The sequence below is a fragment of the Camponotus vicinus genome, unplaced genomic scaffold (genome assembly GCF_025532165.1).
Source record: "Camponotus vicinus isolate PSW18456_S1 unplaced genomic scaffold, iyCamVici1.0 SCAF_9, whole genome shotgun sequence".
Classification (NCBI taxonomy): domain Eukaryota; kingdom Metazoa; phylum Arthropoda; class Insecta; order Hymenoptera; family Formicidae; genus Camponotus; species Camponotus vicinus.
In genome coordinates this window covers 2,321,881-2,347,322 of record NW_028141981.1, presented here as the reverse complement: position 1 = coordinate 2,347,322, position 25,442 = coordinate 2,321,881, and the positions used below count along the sequence as shown (strand labels likewise).

Sequence of the window (25,442 nt, the reverse complement as noted above, 5' to 3'; positions counted from 1 at the left end):
TAAATAGAAATTTATGATTACAATACAAGCAAAGTGGATATTGATCCTTTTCTAGTACGATAACAAGGGCATTTAATGCATGTAGTGATATTTTTTAATAAAAAATGAAATAATTTCTCTCGAATAAAAATATCGAGACGTAAATATAGTTATTGAACTGCGACCAATTAGAGAAAAAAGATTTTGACAACTTGCATTTCAAAAATACAAGTAATAAACAAAATGTTATTTTTCAGATAACAAGTATACGAATTATAATTTAATAGAATTTTGACATTAAAGAAAACGTAATTAATAAACACAAAATAATATTGATATTTGATTTTTTTATTTTGGTAGAATTAAAATTAAAAAATTATTTAAAAAGAAATCTTTGTGCAGTTTTTGGATAATATGTGTGTATTTAATACAGTGTAAATACAGTTGCATTATTTCTTAAAAATGTAATTCTTGCTAAATCGAAAACATGTGGACGCGAAAAGACAATCGACAGATTACAATTCGGATTAATTTATATCACCGATGCATTTGGGCGAAGAAAAAATAAAAAACCTATCGGGGCACAGCCAATTAATTTCGAGCTATCGAGATGAGATGTGATCTCGGAATTTCGAGCCGAATATTCGATCACCGAAAGGTTATAGGTTACCAAAAGGTCACGAGGAGCATTTGATTATTATGTAATTCTCTTTAAAAGTTAGACATGTATGTGTATTTAATGACAAGCTGTGTATTTAATGGACAGCTAAAGTGATGTTTAGAACTTCCTCTATTTAATAAGTGTCAACATAGCATACACTCATGATATATGAGTAATTTATTTCTAATCGTCATAAATGTCATAGCGTATTCTTTTAATGTTTTGATATATAAAATATGTGATGTCCCTTATTTTTTCAAGATGTTAGATAAATCTTTTGCAATTCTTAAAAACAGAAATCGGAGTAGCTACGTCATAATGATGGAATATAATAAGTTAAAGTTAAAAATTTAAACTACATTTGTAAAGTAACTTAAAAAAAAGAAATGTAAAATATAAACTTTATCATTATTTTACATTAAGTTATCTCTGGGCTTTCTAAATACCTTGTTGGTATCAATAATGGAGTGTCGTATTCAATAATGGTTATTCAAAGTCCGAGTAACTGCCGGAAGCAGAAACTACTTCGCTGCTACTCATACTCAAGTCCTCTCACACAACTATTTCTAAAGACCGAAACTCCGAATTTATAGAACCGTTGGACTTGCTGTGACCTATGTGTAGAGACTCGTCTGACGAAGAGAGATGAGAAGTGCTTTTGAAAATTAACAAGTAAAAAGGAATTTGAACCTGTAAACCGAAACAATCACAATCATATGAAAAATTGAAAGAGTTCTATGGCTTCTAGAAAACATATGAAAGATTATTTAGTAACATTAAAAAATACTATATGTTAATTACATTTTCTTAAGTTGTCAAATTCAAAGATACGAATAAGGCGCTATCTTTAGAAGCTTTGCAACAACAACTAAGAAAAAAAGTCCGTTGTAGCGATTGACAAATTGAATCCATATCGCGATTTCGAGGAAACAATAACCAGCGGGTAGCTAAATGCAGCAAAAGTGGAACACGAACTTTAATAACCGACCGTTAACGAAGTTTGATGTATTGTAGGGTACTCGCGAAGTACCGAGGAGAGACTACATGTATCATGGTTATCGTCGAGAAGTTTTTAAAAATGCAACGTAGAATTTTGTGTGCATCATTATTTCCAAATCTACCAAATATAATTCGACGCGCCGCGGCTTGGTAAAGCTTGTATATTTTTCATGCGACAGAATAAAAATTATAATTATTCCAAAATCATTTCAAAGTAAAAGATCAGCTGTACAATTGTACCGGAACCGTAATTATAAATTCCAAAACAACACGACTGAATCTTTCCTAAAATAATGAAAGCAATTATTTGCAAAATTTCAAGTATCTGATAAAGAAGATATCTCTTCCATCGCCGCTAGCAAATCGATGCAAATATCATAGACCAATCCTTCTTTTCATGATACATGCGCTTTTTGCACTCCTACGATTTCCCCGATAATGCCGTATAACACGATCTGTCAAACTCAAAGATTAATTGAGGTCAGTATCACAGGCCAGCATCGACATTGCAGACGTACTACCGCACCTTGGCATGGATATGTGCGCGAAAGATATATCGTATCCTCTTATCCAATAGAAATCGAAATATAATGTATCGATTTTTAATAAAAGACATTGAATGCGACTATTAAATCAATGAAAAATAAAAATCCAAATCATGAAATATGCAATCATGATATATGCATCATAATGTATCATTTAAATATCATGAAATTAAAGATTTTAAAGATTTTATAAGACAAAAAATTAATCTTGTCGAAAATTATTGTTAAATTCTATTATTATCGAGAAGATATCATCTTATATTATTTATTATAATAGTACATTAATTGTAAGTATTAAAATAAGTTAAAATAAAAAAGCGAATTCTATCAATTTACAAACAAGAATTAAATTTTGTACACTATTTCATGACGTATAAACAAACTTATTTTTTTATTTAACATAAATATATAGGCTTTCAAAGCAAAAACATGCCGATTAATCCCGATATTACGCTTCTCGCTTTAATCAAACATATGAAATTTAATTCCGCGCCGTTGAATCTTCAACTCGATTAACTTGAAAAACATGCATCGTAGAGAATTAAATTTTCAATTATTATATATGGTTATGTTTTCAATGCGATGAAACTTTTAGCTTAATTGCGCTACGTGTGGTACGTGTATTGCAACCTCGACGATATATTATAGACGATATATATTGTACTTAATAAATCATCTAGATTGATCGGTACGCTCAATTTCGTAAGGTGTCTTTTGACAACGAATACCTTCGCAGTTATTTGAAAAAAGATTTCCAGGCCATCAAGCTTTGTCCCAGAGACTATTCCGGAATGTCGGTCGCGGTGGTGGTCGTCGTCGTCGTTAGTTGTAGTCCGACATATGGATACCGGCAGAGAGGTGAGTACGTAGAAATGTCCAATGTCTCCTTTGAAAAATCGTCCGTAGAGTGGAGACCTCGCCTCGAGTAATTCCCGTGATGAATGTACTACGGATTCAACAATGGTCAGCCGAAGCACATTGCCAACACTTTAGAATTACATTCTTGTTAACTCCCAGTCATCGACCGCGCACACGAAAGTGCCTCAACGATCTTGTGTAGCGGCGAGAGATTTTTCTACGCGCAAAAAACGTTTGGACTAGAATGCCTCGTAATTACAATAAATTCTCCTGTCTAAGTTTCTTAAAGGAAAAAGGCAAAAGATTTTTATAAGAGACTCCGCTCTGCGTTCCATCCGCTAATTGCTGCCTCGTAAATCGAAAAAAAAAAGACGGATTACATTCAATTATCTCGTTGATGAGTTTCACGCGAGATAAATTAAAGCTTGAACAAGCTTTGACACACGCGCGGAAGAGAGAAAAGACGATTAGTCCGTTTCTGAACGCGTAAAGGCGAGCTGCCGATTCGAATAGAAGCATGAGCGCTATCGTACACTTTAATTCCAGTCACGTAAGACATAAAAAATCTATAACATACTGCACACACACACACACATAGAACGTAAGAAATGAAATTCTTCGTCGCATAAAGCATTCCTCGTTCGCATGCCGTAGAAGAAGGACATCGCGGTAAGGAGGAAACGGCATGGGCGGACATTTTCTTGACGTCAAAGGTTCCCAACCAAGGTTTTTTAGTCCGGTCGCGCGGTTTTCCAGTCACGAACAGTCAGTGTAGAAAAAGGCATTACGGGTGCGCGGCGGAAGGAAACGATATCTCGTTGCACGTCTCTGACGAAGAGAAATTGCTATTGGCCAATGAATTGGAAGCCATTCACTAATCGAATCCAGGTAGCAGTAATTAAATCGTCACATAAAGATGCACGATATAAATATATCATACAGAAGTATGCGCAATATAATAATAGTTTTCTGCCACAATTTCCAATTCCGTTTTAAAAATCAAGACAAATTCAGAATAATATAAAATCAAAATATGATGAGAAAGAAAAATACAATATTTTTATTATACATATATCAAGCTGGATTTTATAATATGAGGCAATTCAGAGAGACAAAATACTAATATTAAAATCATCAATATACCTGATATTATCGGCAATTCGTTCGGGATAACGGAATGCTACATTTTTGTTTGTTCCTCTGACAAATCCGACACAATACACGGTAATAAATAGTATAAAGAGCAACGTGGATTAATCCGGTTATATCGGTAATCGTCCCGTTGTGACGTGGCGCGAATAAATTCGCCGGTTTATGTATGCATAGGACATTTTATGCGACTATTTGTAATTCATAAACTAATATCGCGAATTTCACGGTTAATCAATTGTTTTAGAGAGATATCAAACATTATTATCTAAATGTATATCTTTATCTTTACCATTGACCTTTAACAAACTGCTCGTTACATCGATCGCAGCGTCCCTCGTACAAATAAAACAAGTCTTTTCGATGAAGATAATGATCCACCTCGATGAAGGACGAGAAAATCATTATTTTCTCGTAAGCGAGTTCTTATTGAACAAATCTGCACGTCTAATAATCTCATTATTTCACGACGTTGACACAGTTACGTTACGACACTATGATAAATAGATTTATTTGAATTGAGCGACAATTTGTGTTTTGCCAATATAAAGGATTACTAGTACTTACAACACGATTATCTTCATAATAATTAATTATTTTAACAGGTTATCACATATAGAATAAAGTTTTAAGTAAGTTGCTAATAATACACTTTAAATAATATTCTTTCAATATCTGTTATAAATTGTATATAACTATAAATATAATTAAATAAATTAATAAATTTTTTCAAAAATACGGAAATGAAAAACATCGAAAAAATAGAAAATAAATGAGTGGAGTAATAAAGAATATCTGGATAAACAATAAAAATTTATTTTGACAAACTCCTTCACAGTAAATTTGTACTTTATAACATATATCCAGATAGCGTGTAAAGGAGCAATTAAATTTTTACTATGTCATCATATAAAGTCGGCGCCGTTTTGTGGCGTCAACTACAATAACTAGCAATAACACAATAAAGCGTGAAATCGCTGAAGTGTAAATGTATACATTGTGAAAATATGAAACTAATTTTAACTAATATAAACTAATTTTCAAATAATAGTCATTGTCATTAAGCTCTTTGCATTTTATTTCCAGGTTTAAATACTAATCATCAAATGTACTTCCATACTCTCATTAGATTATTTGGTTAATTTAAAATCGATCTTTTCCGAATGAAAATATTGGATAATTTTCGAGTAATTAAGATATTAATAATGGATAATACAAATGAGGTTTCAAGAGTAAAATAATTGAAAAATTATATCATACAGTTAATTGTTAAGTGAATTTTACTGTTGTTTTAATACTATTAACACTATTTAAAAGTTTAGTAATGCATAAAATGTTGAAAAATGTGATAAATATTCCCTCTCCTTCTTTGAAAAGAAAAAAGTTACAATCGATAAAAAAGGAAACCGTAGTTAAAAACGGATATTTAATAATTTTAGAGTATCTTGCATAATATAGTATAAATAGAAATTAATAAATATAAAGTATTACATGATTATGCAAAGATTACTTTTTTGATCAATAAAAATAGCACAAATTACTTTCTTGTCGTACTGTTCGTACGAAATATAAATAGTCAAACGAGGTATATCATATACATATGTATGTATACATATATATATATGTATAATAAAGGAAGCGCTATTATATAAAAAATATCGTGTAACGCTTGACATTTTACCTCGATATATTTTTAATGTATTACTTCGCCCTTCGCGCTTGCATGCTATAATCTCTCCGCTGAACGTAATTATATTCTTCAATGAATAAACGTCAGCCGGTTTACGGTCTGTATACTGTAAGCAAGAACAGAAACACTTACATACCTTCAACTTTTGCTGAGTTAACTTTTGCTTGAATTGATTAGATTCAAATGAATTAAGCGGTTTCGATGAATCTAAATATATGTACATGTGCATCAAATGTATTATTAAATTTCCGTGAATCGCTTGCATTGATAAAGAGTCTGCCAATCTACGAAGAACATTTATTCATATATTATCAATTCGATCAGCTGTTGTTACCTCACTGTGTTCTCCGTGAATTTTTCATTTACTCAAATATAATTACATTAAGATCCACCGTCGAATGCACTTGGATCGATAACGCAAACTATTTTCAACTCATTCCCCAGCTCCTCATCCTCGTCCTTGTCTCCTCATTCCGTTGAAACTGTAGCTTCGCGTTATGTAAGAGGCAAGGTGGAAAAAAAAGAGAAAAAGGAAAAAATATACAAGAGCCTGGAAACAGTTCTATTCCGGTGTTTCTGGAAGGGATGCGTCACGAAATCAGAAACTACGCTTCTTCTTAACAATGTTTCTTGCTTATCTTTGCCGCTGCGCGGAAATAGCGTTGCCGCGGCAAAACATTTTCCGGTGGAGCGGCATTCAATTTTTCTGCCGTAGCTGCCCTTTTTCCCCAAACTACCGCAGCACTCCTCGTTTCCCTCGCGAAATGTCGAAAGGTTTGCGATCCGTTGCAGATGCCGAATTGAACGCGGAATTATGCATTTATGCTTCTCGCACAACATTGTCTCATTTAACAAATTTTTTCATCTTAATCCTCAGGTATTCGTGTCTCGCACAAAAATTAGGGACCTAGGTTGATCTGACTTTAAATCAAATTTTGTAAAGTAAAGATGTTTCTCTTTCGTACAAATAGAGATGTTTGTACTTAATGATTCTGAATTATTACAAAACTTAATGCAGAAGCTAATCTAGAATGAAGAATGGAAAGGACTTTCTGTTACAAACAAGAATAATGTTTCGGTTGAAAAGTTTTAATTGGGAAATGTAGCTACACATATTTATACGATTAATATGTTCGTTAATGTTTCCGCTGTCGCATTGTCCGCGTGCTGAGCTCGTTCGCACGCGAATTATCGCGTGGCGATTTAATCCGTCCATCACTGAAGCACGAGAACGCGTGCGGGACAGGTATACAACATTATACTAAACATACACGGGTCACGTCTCGACGCATTATGTAAATGCGTGTAATAATATTATCTAAGTGCATACGCGCGTTTACGTATTACGTTTCGAGTACACACATGCCAGTCAAGTTGCCCTCATTGCATCATTTGCGCGATGATGTTGCTCGTTTTTTGCAAATTATTTGGCGAAATTACTTATTAATCTCGTTCGTACGAATTAATCTCGTTTTTACGAATGTTAGGTATAGCTTACTCTTTTGTATCGATACACAATGACGGATGTGTGGGCGGACGAAACGTTGGAAAATTCTCTCGTGAATTGTTCTCGCAAGTGATTTCTACGTTACATTCCTAGAACGCTAAAAAATAGCTGTTAAAAACGGCCTTTACCTATTTGAAGTTCGGATTACACGTACTGTGTTCTACTTTTCTTTACAAGCTACCTCTCTTCCCTTCCGCGAAGCATTAATCGCGGTTCTCTGACTATCGCTAGAAAATGCATCCGCGTACTTTAACATTTCGCCTCGCGTGCAGCGAGGTCCACATTTAGGCAGAAAAACGATAAAGCGTAGGTATTTTTGCGCGCTCGCGTTCGTTCGAACATAAAAGCAGATACCTAAGAGAGAGATTTTATGGATTAAACCTTGCAAACTTCTCTAATTGTCTAGAAATTGCTTATTGATGTATAATAATAACCTGATTAACTTGACACATGTATTTTTATCTATGCTAAATCTGATATGATGAAATATCGCTATATTAATTATCGTTTTAACGGAATAAAATTTTACAATTCACATAATTTATTTTATATATGATGATCTCTCTCTCTCTTTCTTTTTATTCTTTTTATTTTATTTTTAATTTCAGATTATACGGATTCTTTTTTCTTTTCCCTTGGATATTTCTAAAATATAAATTTATAAACTTCGCCGAGGCACTGTGCACCGCATCAGCTTAAAGGTTACCGCCAAATATAGGTCGATTCTCAGATTGTAACCTGAATTCATGATGTGGCCAAAACAAACCACAGTCTTTACCCTTCTACCTGGAACGCGGAGACAAAGAAAGACAGGAAAGAGGAAATAGCGGAGGCGAAAAGTTGCATGTACGGATGTGAAGGTGGTTGAAGGTGATTGTTGGTGGTAGTGGATATGCGGTAAAGGTAAAGGTCAGATAAAGAGAATGCTATCGACTACTTTATTCGTGGAAACACTTTATCGGCTTCTATTGTATTTTACCTTGATTATTACGTTCCTTCTCAGTATTCGTCATTGCCCTCTATTATTATTATTACTCATTTCCGTTAGCGGTTTTTTTATTATGACCTAATTATTGCTATTATAATTGTTTTTAGTGCTGTTATTTGCAATTTAATAATTACTCACTGATGTTATAATTTATCAATTTTTAAATTTTTTTAAATTATTTTTTAATTTTTTAATTATTTCAATTATTAAAGTTATTTGTTTAATTTTTATGTAATTTCGACCAATTTTGATATTATATTATATTTTGATATTTATATATTATATTAATTATATATATATTATATTACACCATGTTATTATATACTATATTATATTGAATTTAAATCAATATGAATGAATATGATATTCAATTAGTATGATTACAGCGCCAAATTTTAACTTATTTAAAAGAATCTTATAAAATATAATATAATCTTTCAAAAAACATTTTTTATTCATATAAATCTGTACAAAGTGGGGAATTTGGCGTTTTTTACCGATATTTTGAACGTATCCTTTGTTAAAAGCTTTGAGAGAAGAGGATTCCACAATTCCGTTATATGCATATATATATCCGGGCAGGAAGAATAAAAGAAGAATAGAGAGAAGTGTGATCGAAATGGAAATATATAAAGAGAAAACGCAGAGACAGAAAGAAATTTTGAGTAAAGCGCTCGGTCGATCGTCGAAATTCGTCGCTCTCGCTGCGCGAAAGAGACGGGCCGGAAGTTGCAATGGATAGGGGCGCGCTTGATAAGAGGGGGTGATACGGGGTTAATCGCTGCGTTCACACTCACCGCGCATCAAAGCCGCTCGACTACATCATACACGCCTATCCACAATCTCCGCCCTTCGATCCGGAAAAGGGAGAATCGATGAACAGCGAAATTCGACGCGGACCGCTGAATGTCGTCGGCGTGAAACGCGAAGAATGGATTTATTATTCAGCAGGCGCTCACACGTCATCACGGAGCAATATTAAAAGTAGCTAGATGACGTTATTTTGACATTTAAGTTTTCTCTTCTATTTATAAAAATTATTAAAAAATTATTAATGGCTAAATATTACAAATGGCTCTTAATGGCCCGGGGAATTTAAATGTGTTTTTCATAGCATGTATAATATCATGCAATAAGTTATTATACATATATTGTTATATATGTATAAATTCTTTTCCTCTTAAAAAAATAGTAATTGTAATAAACAAAATTTATATTCTTATAAAATAGTCGCCTCTTTTTCCAATAACCTGAGAGTTGTTAATTAAAATAGAGCACGCTCGTTGGAGCTGCAGCATTTACATCGCAAAGAAATCGTAATCAGGAACGGTCGTTAGGACTTAACGATCGATGCGGTCGGCTATGTCAACACGAAACTAATCGGCATAGTCGGAGAGCCGGCGGTTATCCCGAGAATCCTGCAGGATCGGTTATTCCCCGCGCTTCTGCGGTTGAATGTAACGATCCTGCTCCGAACATCGGCCTCGAACAATTTTATAACTTAAGATGTAACGCTCTACTTAAAATTTTAATAACTCAAATATTATATAACTTAATTCTGTCATCACTACTGTTCGATATTAAAAATTACATATCAAACAGGAATATATTTATATAACATATTCATAAATATATTTATATAATATAATTATAATATTTTTTTTAAATGCTTAAATACTGTCCAGCATACGTGCATATGTCAACATTTATCTTTTTATATTTTGCGTTTTATATATAAATGTTGTTATAGATTTTATTTCAGTAAATTGAATAATTGAAATAATTAGAACTTCTTTAACTGTACAATACAACGTTTTAAATGACAATTAAAACAATTAATTGCAATCACGACGACAATTAAAGCGAATTATTTTCGAAAATCGAGCAGCAGTAGGAAATTTGCTAGATTCGAGCACTTGCGGATACAGTCTTACTGCGAATTGCAGGTACAACTTAGAGTTGCGCTTGAGATTCCTCGAGTATCTGGCATCCCTCATTTCGATACGTAGGATTAACGACCGTCGAGCGCCATCGAATAATAACTCGTCAACTTAATTAAATTTAAACTCCCTCAGCTGCGCGTCGAAGTAGTTTTCGAGTGGGCTCAATCACTGTGACGTCTTCGAGAGAGGAATTAATGTCTAGGCACAAGCCTTTCGAAATATCTAACTTCGAAGTATCTAACTCTAATTGTACTCTCCCTACTCTTGCGACACGCTCACCACTTTCTTCAGCACCGATAAATCGCATTGTTCGCGACATTTACAATCTCTTTTTGTTTTTAACAAATTGTTTATTTGCCATTTGTTCAACCGCATGAATAGCAAAAAATTTGCACTTGTGGTTATTTAGAATGCACGGAAAAACCGCACTGCTTAGCAGAGCGCAAGCTCTGTTGGAGAACACCTTCGTTCCTGATGACAAGGAGGGTTGAGAGGACCACCCCTCGTTACGCTCGGCACCACCGTCGAGAAAGATTTTCCGCGGCCTTAACAGGAGTACAAACGTTTCAAGTACGTTGCCAGGAAGGACGACTCGCCTCTACCCTTCAAGTCGCTAAGGGCCCGACCTGCACGTCCATGGTAAGAGTTGCTCGACATTGTTTGTTGGGTTTTCCACTCGGAGAGAAACTCAACCATGTGATGCGGAAAAAAAGATATTGCATTGTGGAACTTTTATACCAACACAATTTTTGCGCCGATTTGTGGACAAGCGTTGCATAGAATCGCGTTAGAAAAAATAATGATGAAAATTTTTATTTTATTTTTAATTTATTAATCCCTTCTCTCTCTTTCTCCTGTTACGCGAAGAGATGGCATCTGTGCCAGTTTGTTACTTTGAAAAACGCCATTGCCGTCATAACTTTTTAAAGAAAAAAAATCTTAGGAATACTCGGTAGAATACACGGTAGTAAGTAACTTTGCAAACTTCAGCCAACCTAACTGGTGACAAACAGTTTATACGTGAGTAAACTGTTAACAATAACAATATCTTCGTAGAGGATGGTTGATGTGATTTGCCAAAAATTTTATCTTTTAAGATGTAACATTATCAACAAATTCTTATTAATATAACTGCTTATTAATATAAGCTTTTATATATTGTCAATAATTTGTTACATATTCGATGGTAGAGGAAAATGAAAAGTGATAACTTATCCTTTTTTTTTATGTAGAATGTTTCACGATTAAAATACAAATGTCGAAAATATTGTAATTTAAAAAAAAATGTATACTGCGTATTGGATATATCTCAATATCAATATAAATGTTCCGTTGGTTTTTAATTATTTAATTTTAATTTATATGATTTATTAATTCATGTAAGCGCAAGAGATTTCATTAACTAGAATTTTTATTGGTTACTACATATGAGAGTGTACAGTTTATATTTTAAAATATTTTCTACTTTACGTGACATCTAGCGTTAAAGGAAAATGCGAATATTCAGAAACAGATTCTTTGAGTATGTGTACGTGTATGTGAAGGAGAAACCTCATTTTATTTCATGCAACGCAATATGTCAGAATTATATGTTATATTCATGATAGAGGTTTTTTTTTAACAGTTGGCCCATTTCGCTAGAAATGTCTTTTCGAATAAAATACGTTTTAAGAGTGATTCATTGTTGCCCGCGGACACGTACGCGATACACACATACACGTACGTACCGCGGCAGCTTTTGTCGATCTCACGAAGAACGAACTTGCGACTGAATATACGTGCGAGAAATTTCAAGAAAGTCAGACCGCAGCCTTTGCCGTCTGAAAGTTGCAAATCCTTGGCGGACTTTGCACAATGGCGCGCAAGTTGGTTCGCGCGTAATAAAAAATAGGCCACCGCGATTTCGCGCGTGAATTATCCCGCTGTGAGCAAATTGAAACTGCCGGCACGACTTCCGAATATATTGCGAACTTGAGTTCGTTCGTTATGCGAGAGGGGTGGCTCACATACAGGATTTGCGAGAGATACTCAGACTGCGAAATTAAGCGCATAACGCGGAAATGAGAACAGAAATGCCGAGCGACTTTGATCAATCTGGTTTCGCGATATCAGAATATTCTAATATCTTGTATCATTCGTCTAATTCAAATATGACATATTTTTTGGAAGATTTCAATAGAATTTTCATTAGATAATTATAAATATAGTAGTGTCCAGACGATTATTTTTATTTCTAATCCATTTCGAGATCAGGTGACCCACATTTCATTAATTAATAAAGTACGCATAAATAAAAAGCCTTTTTTACTTCGTTAAATTTTTAAATAAATTTTTACTTAATTCATTTTTTAGTAATTCTATTTCTATTCTGCAAATATATTATTTTTAATTTACTTTACATATTATATTATGTTGAAAAAGAGAATATTTACACTGGTATAATTTATTTTTTTAATAATATTTAATATCATATGTAAATATATATGTAAAACAAAAAAGACGAATTCATTACAGTTATTGAGATGTAATTAATGATGTATAATCGATGTTTTTTATTTTATATTTAATTTATTTCTTTTGGAATACGCTCTATTAATTTTAAAGATGATTCTGTCGTGTATATCGGGAATACAGCTCAATATCATGTAAATTATTTCCACTGATGTATCAGTAATTCTATTTAAAATGTTGATTAAAATTATTAATTAAAATAAATATAGTTTGACAAGAAATATATAAAAAAAATGTGCGCATATTTTCATAAGTAATTTGAACATTCTATAACTTATTTTTATATCGTAATTTTTGATATCAAATAAATTAATGATGAAAAATATGTAGTAAATTGTCAGGATTTTAATTTATATCTCATGATATGAAAGATCAAACATCATGTAGCGGCTCGAGAATAGGAAACTGAGTATTCCTTGTCCAATATCATCGACCACACTAGTTTCCTTGTCTCGTACCAACAACCACAGATTAAATCATCCTATTACTCGACAGCTGCGGTTCTCTTTACATTATATTCCGAAGTCGTAGGTAAAATTCTCGTTCCTCTCGCCTGCCAATCGATTTCTAGAAGGTGTATAACTGCTCTCGTTTTTCCAGCACAATCCATTCGTGCTAGGATCTCGAGCTAATCCACTTCCGTTCTAGTTACTATTCACATTTAGAAAAAATTGCGCATTTATAAACACAATTTTTTTTTAATTTTAATTCTAATTCTTGTAAAATTTGATTTTACAAGGATTTTAAAAATATTTTATAACACAAAAAATTTATCTTTAATCATTTTAATCATATATGTAAATCCAATAATAATAATAATGTTGTCTTATATCCTTCATACATTCCTAATTTGCTTACGCGCGTGTCTCGAATTATTCTAAAAATATAATAAAATTTTAATAATATATTTGGTTAATTTTATTGCAGAAATATTTTGAAATGTTTCTTTATTTTTTTATTAACTTTTCACATGTTAATTTATTTATGTAAAGCGATTGATGATTTTACTTTACTAACTTTCTACTTTTATACGCTCATAAATTATTTAATTACTGAAATTTATCACTAAATAAATAAATTAGAAGCTGTTCTATTTGTAAAGCAATAGTAACTTTTTCAGTATAAATTGATTTTTTATCATTTATAAGTAACTTTGAGACTCGCCTGTATTCCATATTTCTCTCATCAGAGCTCATGAGAGCTGTATTGACACGTATTTCCTTCTCAATAATTTTGATATTTTTTCGATAATAAAAAAATTTCTGTCTCTAAAATCTTTCTTCTTAAAATTATGAAGCAAGTTCTCCTATAAAATTGCTAAACTAAACATGCAACAAAAATAAAATATCTTTGTAATTAGATCTTCTTATAATACGTAGTTTCCTATTTGCATTAATTCTGTTTCGAATTCGGAAACGAATAACCTTGAATCATATTCGCGTAATCGATTTCGCTCCACGGAAAAATATTTAATCGGCGATGAAATCTATTCATTATGTTACTTTTTCTCCTAAAACTGCTGCATTTTATCGAATCGTCAAACGATGTGGTCACTTAAACATTTACTCGTTTCGCGAGTTAAACTTTGCTTGCTCAAATTCAGGAAACCCGCATTCTTTTCTTTCCAGCTTTGCACCGGAATATTGCACAGACATCCTAATCTTAATCCCGATCATTTTTCTTGTGCCAGCTTCGATAAAAATGTATTCCCATTTTTTATGCTTTTGATATTATTTCGCAATGCTATTTAAGATGAATAAAGATTATTACACAAAACATTAGTCGTTTAAAAAAACGTTTAAAATTTGAAATATTAAATACATTTAGCAGACGTAAGCAGAAAAATTGCAGTCTACAGATTCCTGCACTTCGACAAACGTAAAGTAAAACAATATTTAACATCTGCAAGATCTGACTCAGAGAAAGCTTCGGTATGAGGGAGAGAATAACGATTATTCCCACTCTATCCCAAACCAACCGCGAAATTCTCCCTCTCTACATCAAAGCCTGCTTCACGCCCACTTTCCTTCCAGTCCGTATCCTTGTTATACCTCGCAGACACTTACGCGAAGACCCACGCTATTACGCCCGACAAGCTGACAGAACATATCCTCGCATCCTGTCGGAGCAATGGAGCTGCGTGACTGGCCAATGAAAAACGCATTTTGCTGAAATGGAAGCGAAAATGCGAAAAACTAAATCGGCGAAGTTCCATGTCACATTTTTCGTGTGGAAAAATTATTATATTATATATCAGTTTGTGGTTGATTGCGAATTTGAAAGATTGAGGTAGCATCTCACCTACATTTTCTTTTACACATATATTTTTAATAAATAATTGAATATATATTACCGCGAAATTTTCCTAAATAATAAAAGATAAGTTAAATTCAATTTACTCTCCCATTCTCTCTCTTTCTTTCTCCCTCTCTCTCTCTTCGGTGCTTTAAATAGTCAAAAAAATTTCTTTCTTTTAATGAAACTTTTAATTTTGAAATTTAGAAAGAACTTATGAAGCTGAAAATTTTTGCGATGACTTAAAAAGAAATATTATAATTTATAATTAGAAAAAAAAACAGAAATTGTAAATTATTAATGACAACAAAAAAAGAAAAGGAGAAAAAAGAGATTATTGTAGAAAAAGAAGTTATTTATGGACATTGTTCAAATTAATTCTTTACCACATCGTAATTTCTCTCTTCAATCGATAAATTTATCTATGCTATAGAGAAAATCGAGAAAAAAGGAAGCATACAAGAAATGAGAAGGGACTTTACACTTTTCGTTCATATTTTTACATCTTTTTATTCAACGGTGGGACTCGAAAAAACGTGCACATCCGTGTCCATATAAAGCAAACGTCGGCGAACTTCTAAAGGAAAGCTGAAGAGTGAAAGGGAGGAACAAAGCAGCGCGAGGAAAACGAGAGATAACTTCCGTGACACCGTTAAACGTCGCGACGCGGCCCATAAATTCCTTTAATTAAAACTTCATATACCGCATCTGCATAAAGAGAGGAGAGCCTACGAATCTTCCACTCTTCTCGCCGTTCATTCATATTAACATGCTGTCGCGTACGAGACGCGTTGCGTTCTTCATCTCAGGAGCAGAACTAAACTAGATCGCTGCTTCTATTGCATAAACGTTTCATGACTGTCTCTGGAGAATTTATCTAAAGCTTTAAACAAATTATTTTATATATATATATATATATATATATATGTATGTATAAGATATAGATTTATAAAATATATAAAATATTTATATTTTATAAATCTAAGAATTTGAAACAAAAATGCAAAAATATCCAATAAATATCCGATAAATCCAGTTATTTGTGGACTCCGAAACATTTAATGAAATTGATAGAATTGATCAAATTAATTAATTCATAATTAATAATTAATCAATCATATTACAGCACGAATAGAGAGATAAAAAATTAAAATTTATGAAAATTTATGACGAAGTTTGAACCTATTGTATCAACAATGCACTTTAAATAATGACACATTGCATTATTTTATAACGAAAAATTTGCGAATAATAATAATCAAGCGTAATTAGTTCGTGAAGTTTTCGATGATAGCAAAGTCGAGAAAGGAAAATGTTTATGTATATATATTCGTGAAAATTATTTATATATCAGATCATAGTAAATGCACACACAAGTGAACTTGAATATACACGTGTCATGTTACATACATTAAATTAGATTGTGAATGACAACTGACATCTAACATGTAACATATATGAAACAATGTTATCTGTTATTACGTTACAAATGTAAGTAGCTGTCTTGTTGGCAAAATCAAGGTAAAATTATCTAATCAAAAGGTAAAAATTGATAAATATATACTCTTGATTGAGATATTTATACTTATAATACGTAGCGACTCTACATTATTTAATTTTTATATGTTAAAATATAAATATCAGTTAAACTAAAATTATAATTAATCGTGTAATTCTTTGTTGCTTTTTAAATTCTGTGTCTAAAAAATGAAGAGTTATTTAAATTTTAATTATTTTTGATTTATAGTTATCGTGTTATATCAATTTGTTTGCTTATTACAGAGATAAATGTAATAAAATCCTACGATGTGAAAATTAAAAAAATATTTGTACATATGTGCGTATACACATACACACATACAAACATCTCTAAATATGCTAACACAAATTTTTTTGTTGCAATAATTTATTGATTAGCAAACAAAGGAATTTTTATATTTAATATCGTGACAGCTATTCTGCAACCAACAAACATTTAAAATAAACATAAAACAAAAACAGATTTAAAAAAGTACATAAATATATAAAAATTATTCATTTTTCCAAATTATATATAATGTTAATACTTACGATTATATATTAAGTGTGAAAAAAATTCCATGATTTGGAAAAATTCCATTCTATCGAATTATTCGGCATTGTTTTATATTTCAAAAAAGTTAAAAAGAAAGTTCCAATCTTATGATAACCATGAGATATCAAGAATACAAATTGCATTATTTATACAATCAATATTGCAAGGTATGCAACATCGATAAAACGCATTAAAAAGACGAGAAAAACGAGGGCTTCAGTCGTTTCTCGTACACATTGTCGGTTTCGCGATAAAAACACGTGTGTTTGATATCCTGCAAACACACTTTCTCACTTACCGTAGAAAGCTTTTCGCTTATATCGTTCCGTGTTTTATCGATGCTCGACGCAGAGCTAGAAACGCTGACGTGCTTTGCTACAAAATCGCGAATTACATATTAATGTACGTAACATAATGCGAACATAAACAGAAACGAAAGCGCAATCGCGTCGGCTGATCATACGCGGTATTAACTACTGCCCGCATGGAACTTGCCTAGAGAGTTATTGGGAATACTGAAACACGAGGCGCATTAAATCAGCAACAAAATCCCATCGCGTTGAATTAACTAATTTAACTTAATCGTTAGGATATAATTTCTTTATTAAAGTAATATAATTAATGTTGAGATTTTTTTTCCAATTATTATTTACTAAGGAAAGTATTAATTTTCAGTATTCTCTCGAAGTAATAAGTAACAATAATCTAAAATATTGTGAAAAATGAGAAGCAAAAATATATATTACCGAGAAAGGAAATGAAAAAAGTTTTGGACATAATTTGAGTAACAATCATGTAGATCGATTTTCTTAAAAATTGTGTTTTGCCAGCATTTTGGCTGGCATTCGAAGTGTTTAATAAATAACGGATTTTTCAGACTATGACGCACGACAGTAAGCAGGCATTATTGAAGCTGCGACGTTGTCGACAGTTAGAGAGCAACACGTAGCCTGCATAATTGTATGCAGATGCACGAACAGTCGTATAATCATCTACCAGACTCCATTCGTACTTTACATGCAAATCGTGCACTAGTGGCAAAGCCGCTGGCGGTAGTTAGTACTGTATGATAGAGCATGCGGCGTATCTCTTTGTATTGATGTGACAACATTTCCTATACTAATTCGGCCAGGAGCGATTCCTTTGATAAACTCATCGTTGCTTCGCCGCGTCGTAATTATCGTGAATTTGTTTGAGCGGAACGCGCGTTTAATGTAGATTAATTTATCTCGCGCGCATACGAAGATTACGGCACTTGGCGTTTTCCTAAAGGATGCATTTAACAATAATTATAATTATGCTGGTTACAAACACTGTTTTTTTTTTCGCTAAATTGAGAAACGTTTATTGTTACTAGTTGTTAAAAGCTATTACAATCTCCATCTTCATCGGTAATTTTTCAAAACTCAGTAGGAAAAATTATAACCCAATTTTATAACATTTGCAATTTGTTAAATTATAAATTAACTACTTTTTATAAATGCAAAGAAAAAGAAAATAAAGATTTTTTTATTTTTATTCCGATGACATATGACGCAATCTTGATCTTTCTACTTCACATAAACCAGTGCAAAGAATTCGCAAATGAAATTTTATTTTATTTCCGGCAATAAATTTCTAAATCGCGATAGACGATAATTAAGAATAAGCTTAGATGCAACGAGCGAAGCGTTATTGCCGATATCTCTTCTCCGGCCGTGTAATCATTTTTGGCAGTGAAAATGGGCGGACGTAAAAACCGTTTTGGAATTGTGCCAAGGATTTTCGCCGCATCGCTCCACCTGTTACCGTTTCCACATACACACGCATATGCATGGACACATACATAGATATACGTTCGCTCGCGCGACATCGGGTACATCACCGTGCTCGAGAGTGATCTTTTTATTTCCGGTGAAACGGAGCTTGTAGTAATTTCTACTTTGCCGCGACGCCAAAGAAGCAAAAAGTCTCCGAGAGAACTCATCGAGAAAATGCACTTCCGACAGAGTGGATATCGACAAGAGCAATATTATCAGGATGGTCATACAAATCCGGAGCGTTAACATACGACAACGTTCCATATTTTCATTATAAACCACGTAAAAATGCTAGTTTTTCTAACACTCGATTTTTCGCATTTAATTAATTGCACAATTCAATTATTTTTTGACTTTCACGAAGCACCAACAATCGAAGATGAGTGTCATGAATTTCTCTCGCGATGAAAATCTTTCAGCTAAATAAATGGCTTAGAAATAATTCAATCTTCTTTCTCATCGAAACGTTGCGAAATGTCGCGAGATGGGAATAAGGATGAAAACGTTGCTGCGAAATTACAATATAACGCGCTTAAGGAAGCTATTTTCCTCGAGGAAAGCCGTTACGCGAAAAACGGCGCTATCCTAAACTGTGTTTACGGGTGTTTTTCATACGAGAGCGAGAAGTCCTAGCAACCACGATAAACGCTACGATAAACACGATGCAAGTGAGTTATCGCGGGGTATAAGATATTTTTTCGCGGATTAAATCGCGAGAATGCTCATTATCTTTGCGTTAATCCGTTGCAATTTCAAAGTCATTTGAAACGCGGATTATGCACGAATCTACACGTATCCCCGTATGAGAATGCGCATTATATACATACTCTACATCATATACGCTTAAAATGGAAATATTCATAACTTGCCTCGTTAATATGACCAACAGAATTATTTTTTAACTTCTTTGTATGTTCCCTTTACGTTCCTATAAATTAACATTGCACAAGTACATGTATATTTTCTCGTTAAAATAACTTAACTGAACCTTCAGCCGAAAATTTTACAATGCGTATGCAATTATTAAAAAGAATAATTTTTATAATTTAATTTCTGAAATCTTATTTTTAGCAAGATATTTTAGATAGCTAAATTAAATGAAACGCTATGTACAGATCTCCATTTATAATGTTTATATGTAGCCAATTTTGTGGATATTGCCGGTTGATAAAAGGTTCCTTTTTAATAGCATCCCTGAAAAACACTCGTATCATCGCGGCCCACTTTCGCGCTTGATAAAAGTGCACGATCTTAAAGGACTTGCTGGCCTCCAGCGTTAAATCTTTAACGAGCCAGAACTCTGAACGTAACAAACCAACCATGTCGGTCCTTGGAACATCATAAAGCTCGACTTTGCCTATCCTAAAGTGCATATTTGCTCGCAAACCGCGTCGCACTATTGCACGTATGCAAACTGACAAACTTCCCGGCATCTCTGCCCTTTACTCCTCGAAATGACGTGACGCTTAAAAGCGTCATATTCGAGGAAGTCTGATTTTTATTTCGAGCGTAGAAATTAAACGAATAATTTTATTATTTCGATAAAAAGCTCAGTAAAATTTTATTTCTCGGAAAAAGCTCTTTATATAAGATCTGTAGTTAAAATATAATTATTCTCTGACATTTTCCGATCTATTGTACATTTCTGGAGGCAGTTATCCAAATAGTGAAGTTTGAACCAGTTCAGAGCTCACTCAGGCATGAAATTTGAAACTTGTATGCCGTGTAACTTTCTCTCTCTCTCTCTCTCTCTCTCTCTCTCTCTCTCTCTCTCTCTCTCTCTCTCTCTCTCTCTCTCTGTGTGTGTGTGTGTGTGTGTGTGTGTGTGTGTGTGTGTGTGTTATGTTATAATCTATGCGCGATTATATTATATATAAAATAAAATAGTATTACGTAGTACTAGAACGTTTTAGAATAGAGAATCGGGTGTAACGACTGATATAAAATTCGCAAAGATAATTTAATCAAACATGTGTACATATATATGTATACATAACACACACGCAACAAATTATACACAAATGAAATATATTTTCTTATGTCTTATTTACAACCATCAATTATAAACTTTGTTATTTTAGAACACTAATTAAATATCTCTTAATGATTGACTACCAAATGTCATAATTATGCGCACAATAATAACGAAATGTTATGAAAGTAAACGCTAGAAGTCAAATTCTATTTATGTCATTTTGTAAGGACTTCAAGTTTAAAACGTTTTACAATAAAAGCTAGGAGTCTAAAACGCCTTGGAGTAAAATAACGAATGTTTTACGAAAGAAGATAAAAATGTTTCTATAAATATTATCGTTTAACAAAGCTAAATCGTGGAATACGGTAAAGATTCCAAATCATAAATTCTCGGAGCAATAATTTTTTTCTATAAATGACAAAAAATTTTTATGTTTATTTAATTGCGAATCAGATAACGTATCACAAAGTGATCGAAAAAAGCCGGATAGGAAGAGCCGAAGATAAACAGAAAAAAATAAAAAAACGTAGCAGGAAAGCGTGTATCAATGTAATGTACTTCGATAGGAATAGCCGCTTATGCGAACCACAAGCGTAATGAAATTAATTGAAAATCTGTTTATTTATTGGCAGTTCGATGATACGATACAAATTTTTAACGAGCATCGACAGATTCGGTGCTATAGGCTCGAAGTAATTAGCTATAGAATCGATTTCACAAAAGTAATTATTTTCAGCTTCTGCACACAATCGTTATTTAATTTTATCCTCTTCAATTTATTGCAAATAAAGTTTTATATATTGCATGTATTACATATTGCAATTTAAAAATGAATATAAAAAATTGGAACAAAGCTCTTTGTCTCCCTCTCTTTGTCTCCCTCGCTCTATCTCCCCCTTAATACAAGTAAAACAAGTCATTATCTAATGTAGGTCGATAAAATATACGTACGTAAAATATAATCGGATGCACAACGTCGCCTTTTCGTCGTAAATCGTTCTCCGTCACGCTTTGCGATCGATATCGCGTATAACTAGATTGGAACTTCATCCGTCGCACGATCGGCCTGCCTAAGAAAAAGAACAACGCCATCGCTCTTCTAAGGGACTTATTGAGCAAGTAGGACATCTTTCCTTTTCCGTCATCCCATCCACGCGACTGCAAAGGTGGCTTAAAACACAACCCCATTACCGGTAATCAGATGGACCTGATCCCCAGGGGATAGGGGGCTTAAGCGACTTCGAGTCAGGCCAGAAGGGTATCGGGATACACACACCGACACGGTACGCGAACGTAATTGAAAGTTTCCCGACGTCGCTACCGCGCTGCTCGTTTCCAGTTTCGCTTCTTCTTTGGCGGAACTTGGCGAAGCTCGCTCGGCACGCTGAAAGAAAAGGGCTGAATGAGACTTAGCGTACCGGCAAGGGCAGGAAACAGACCGTAACGCGACGCGACGCGATGATGTCTTTACAGCCGACAGGGTTGAGTCCTTTAGACGATACTCCAAAGAACGTCTTCGTCGAGAAACGAGCGACTAGACTACTCTCGAACACAAAGATTCACCGCGAATAAGGGAAATAAATGAATATTAGAAGATATCCCAAGCGTGTACTGCTGTTAAGTTGTCACGCTAGTAAAAGTTACGTGGGTAAATTTTATATTGTTACAATAATTCGCGAAGTTAATCAAATATTTAAAATATAAGAAAGGGGATTATTCCAGAAATATATGATTTTTTATTTTTCTGATAAATGGTATAAGAGATAGAACTATAAAAAACTATTTTAACATGTATAATCTTTTGCTCCTTTTTCTTCTCTACATTTAAAAATTTTTTTACGTTTAAAATTATTAAAACATTTATAATCACAGTTTCATGAGCAATTATATGTCTAATGAAAACATAAATTGTACTTCATTATAAAGAGTATATCTTGGAAAAATTGAATTATAGAAAGACAACATATTATTTTTCAATTAATGTATTATCATTATTCGTGTTTTATAAAACTCTTTGTAGTTTTAGAGTATACTTTACACTTTTACTTTCTTTTGTTTAATTCTCATCTTTTAGCGACAAAAAGTAGAAGTTTATATGATTGCATATAAATATAAAAATAATCAGATAAAATATTTGTATCTTTTTGGATTGGGCAGATTTCACACTTGCCACCTGCAACGCACGCAAGGATGACGTTAATTAGATATTGTTACAGATATTTTCTTTGATGTAGTTCATTCCGCTGTACTATCGATCACGGTACATCGGAGGGTATTGATGCATCGATACATAGTTATACATCCCAGGTATTATCGCTCCAATCCAGTAACCGCTTAATTAAGGTGATCGCCCTCGTCGCCTTTGACATGGTCTTCCATACAAGCACAATGACGACGAGCGTTTAGTTCGTGTTGATGAAATAATATCCCGCTCAAAAGCTTCGTATAATCGATTTAACTTTATAATATATAGATGTAGACTATAGAATAATATGCCGGAACGTGTGGGAGTTTTCTTTGTTCCGATAATGTCACCGTAATATCAAGACTTTATATAATCCTGTATTATAATACATGCAATATTTATATGATTTCTTCATAAATTTTCGTCCCATAAAATTTCGGAATGTTTGAGAATTTAAAAGTGTTTATTTTTCTCTCTAAATTTTCCTCAAGACACACACACATTAAGAAATTTAATACATTTTTATATTTTTATTTACTAGTATATTTTTAAATTATAAATGTACTTTAAAATTTAAAATATATAAAATGTTTAAACTTATTATGTTATATAAATCTAATTATTATATTGAATTTGCAATATTAGATTAGAAAATTTATAGTAACAGGATTAGAAAATTTTATAGTAACAATATTTAATATTTAACATTTAACATTTAATATTTGAAAGAGAGATTTTAAGGATTAATTTAATTTATAATATATATACATAATATATAGCTTTCATAATTAGAAAAAGGAAAGTAAATTAAATAATTCAAGTCAAGTTACTCAAATTCGCGCATTATATTGCATCTAACATTGAGACTGAATCGGATTTCTTCGATCATTTTTATTTGTCTATCGTAACGATGTTAAGCATTCGCTATCTCGTCGCGAAGCAAAATGCGCGGAAGTCCCCAAAGGAACGTCAAGATTTCTTTGATCATGACGGATAAAAGAGATATAAAAATGGAGAAGGATCGACACCGTGAGGTAGAACGCCACTATGGAATAGAAGATTTGGGCGAACGTGTAGTAAAGAAACGAAAGAGAAGCGCGAATGCCTTTGTGAGCAGAGTAGATCGAACAGAAAAGGAGATAAGCGGGTTAAGAAGACGAGTACACGCGAGAGGGAACAAAAAGATGACAGCATCAGACAGAGGACGACTTCTTTATTCCATCCAACTACTCTTCCGGCTGGATGGAATAAATTTTAAGAAAAGATTTAAGAAAAAGATTCTCTCGAAGAACAAATTGATCCCGTCCTTCATGCAAAGACTTTGCCGAGTTAAATAATTTTTCACTGTGAAATAACATTCCCTGGATACATTCAAGATATATTACGTTCAGAAATTTTTAATTTAAAAACAATAGTTTCCCCAAAAAAGTGGGAGTCGACAAAATGCTCGATCGGCCAGACGATTGACTCGATGTGCTGGCACATTCAGATACATCTGATTATTCCCCTCGAAAGCCAAAGTGTGCCCCGGGAACGAATATTGTGAGGGGGATTCCAGACGTTATCCTTTATTCCGCGAAGATATGGCGGTCGAGTAAATCGCGCGATTTTCATCGACGAACCCGACGAAAGGGTGCGCACACTCCTTCCGCCACCTCTCACCAATTCCATGTCAGAAGGGTGGCAATCTTCCCCCTACTCCACGATCCTCCAAGATTTCCTTTCAAGATCACACGGCGAGATAGAAAAGCTCGCCCTGCTGTTCGCAGAGGAGCTTCCACCATCGAAGGACGTATCTTACTCCTTCGACTCATACTCGATTTCCTTTATACGGCGATGCCATGATTCTGATGAATATTCCTTGGAAGGATTCATAACGTCCATTTATATGCACGGGTCAGTAACTCATATCCGGATCGTTCCGCCCGCACAATCGAACTTACGGACGTATATCCGATGACTCTTCCGCGGATTCTGACCGGCGAGCTTTCTTCAAAGGCGTGCCGGTGAAGTAGCAGCACTTTTTTATTTTGCCATGTTACATCTCATTACTTTATGTTCTCTTATAGAAAAATGAAATTCAATGAAATTCCTTCTGTATAGATAAACTTTTTGTGTTTTCTCTTTTAACATTGGAGTTATATATTATATCCAGTTATGTAATAAAAATTATATATATTTTAGCAATATCTTTACAGAAACAAGCTCTTTCCCTGCAGTTTCTCATGACATTAATGTTTTAAAAATTTTATAGAAATTTTTGATATAACAAAAGAAGAAGAAA

General features: G+C 33.2%; 1 protein-coding gene and 1 long non-coding RNA gene across 5 annotated transcripts in view; one reads left to right on the top strand and one right to left on the bottom strand.

Annotated features, from left to right (window-relative positions):
* Nrx-1 (neurexin 1) overlaps positions 1-25,442 on the bottom strand; it is a 222,501-nt gene that overhangs the window by 172,163 nt on the left and 24,896 nt on the right. The gene's annotated exons all lie outside the window — the stretch shown is intronic.
* On the top strand, positions 3,510-9,603 carry LOC145977320 (uncharacterized). Its single transcript, XR_014440473.1, has 4 exons — positions 3,510-3,592; positions 3,697-3,930; positions 7,997-8,291; positions 8,904-9,603. It is a non-coding gene; the product is annotated as an uncharacterized LOC145977320 (long non-coding RNA).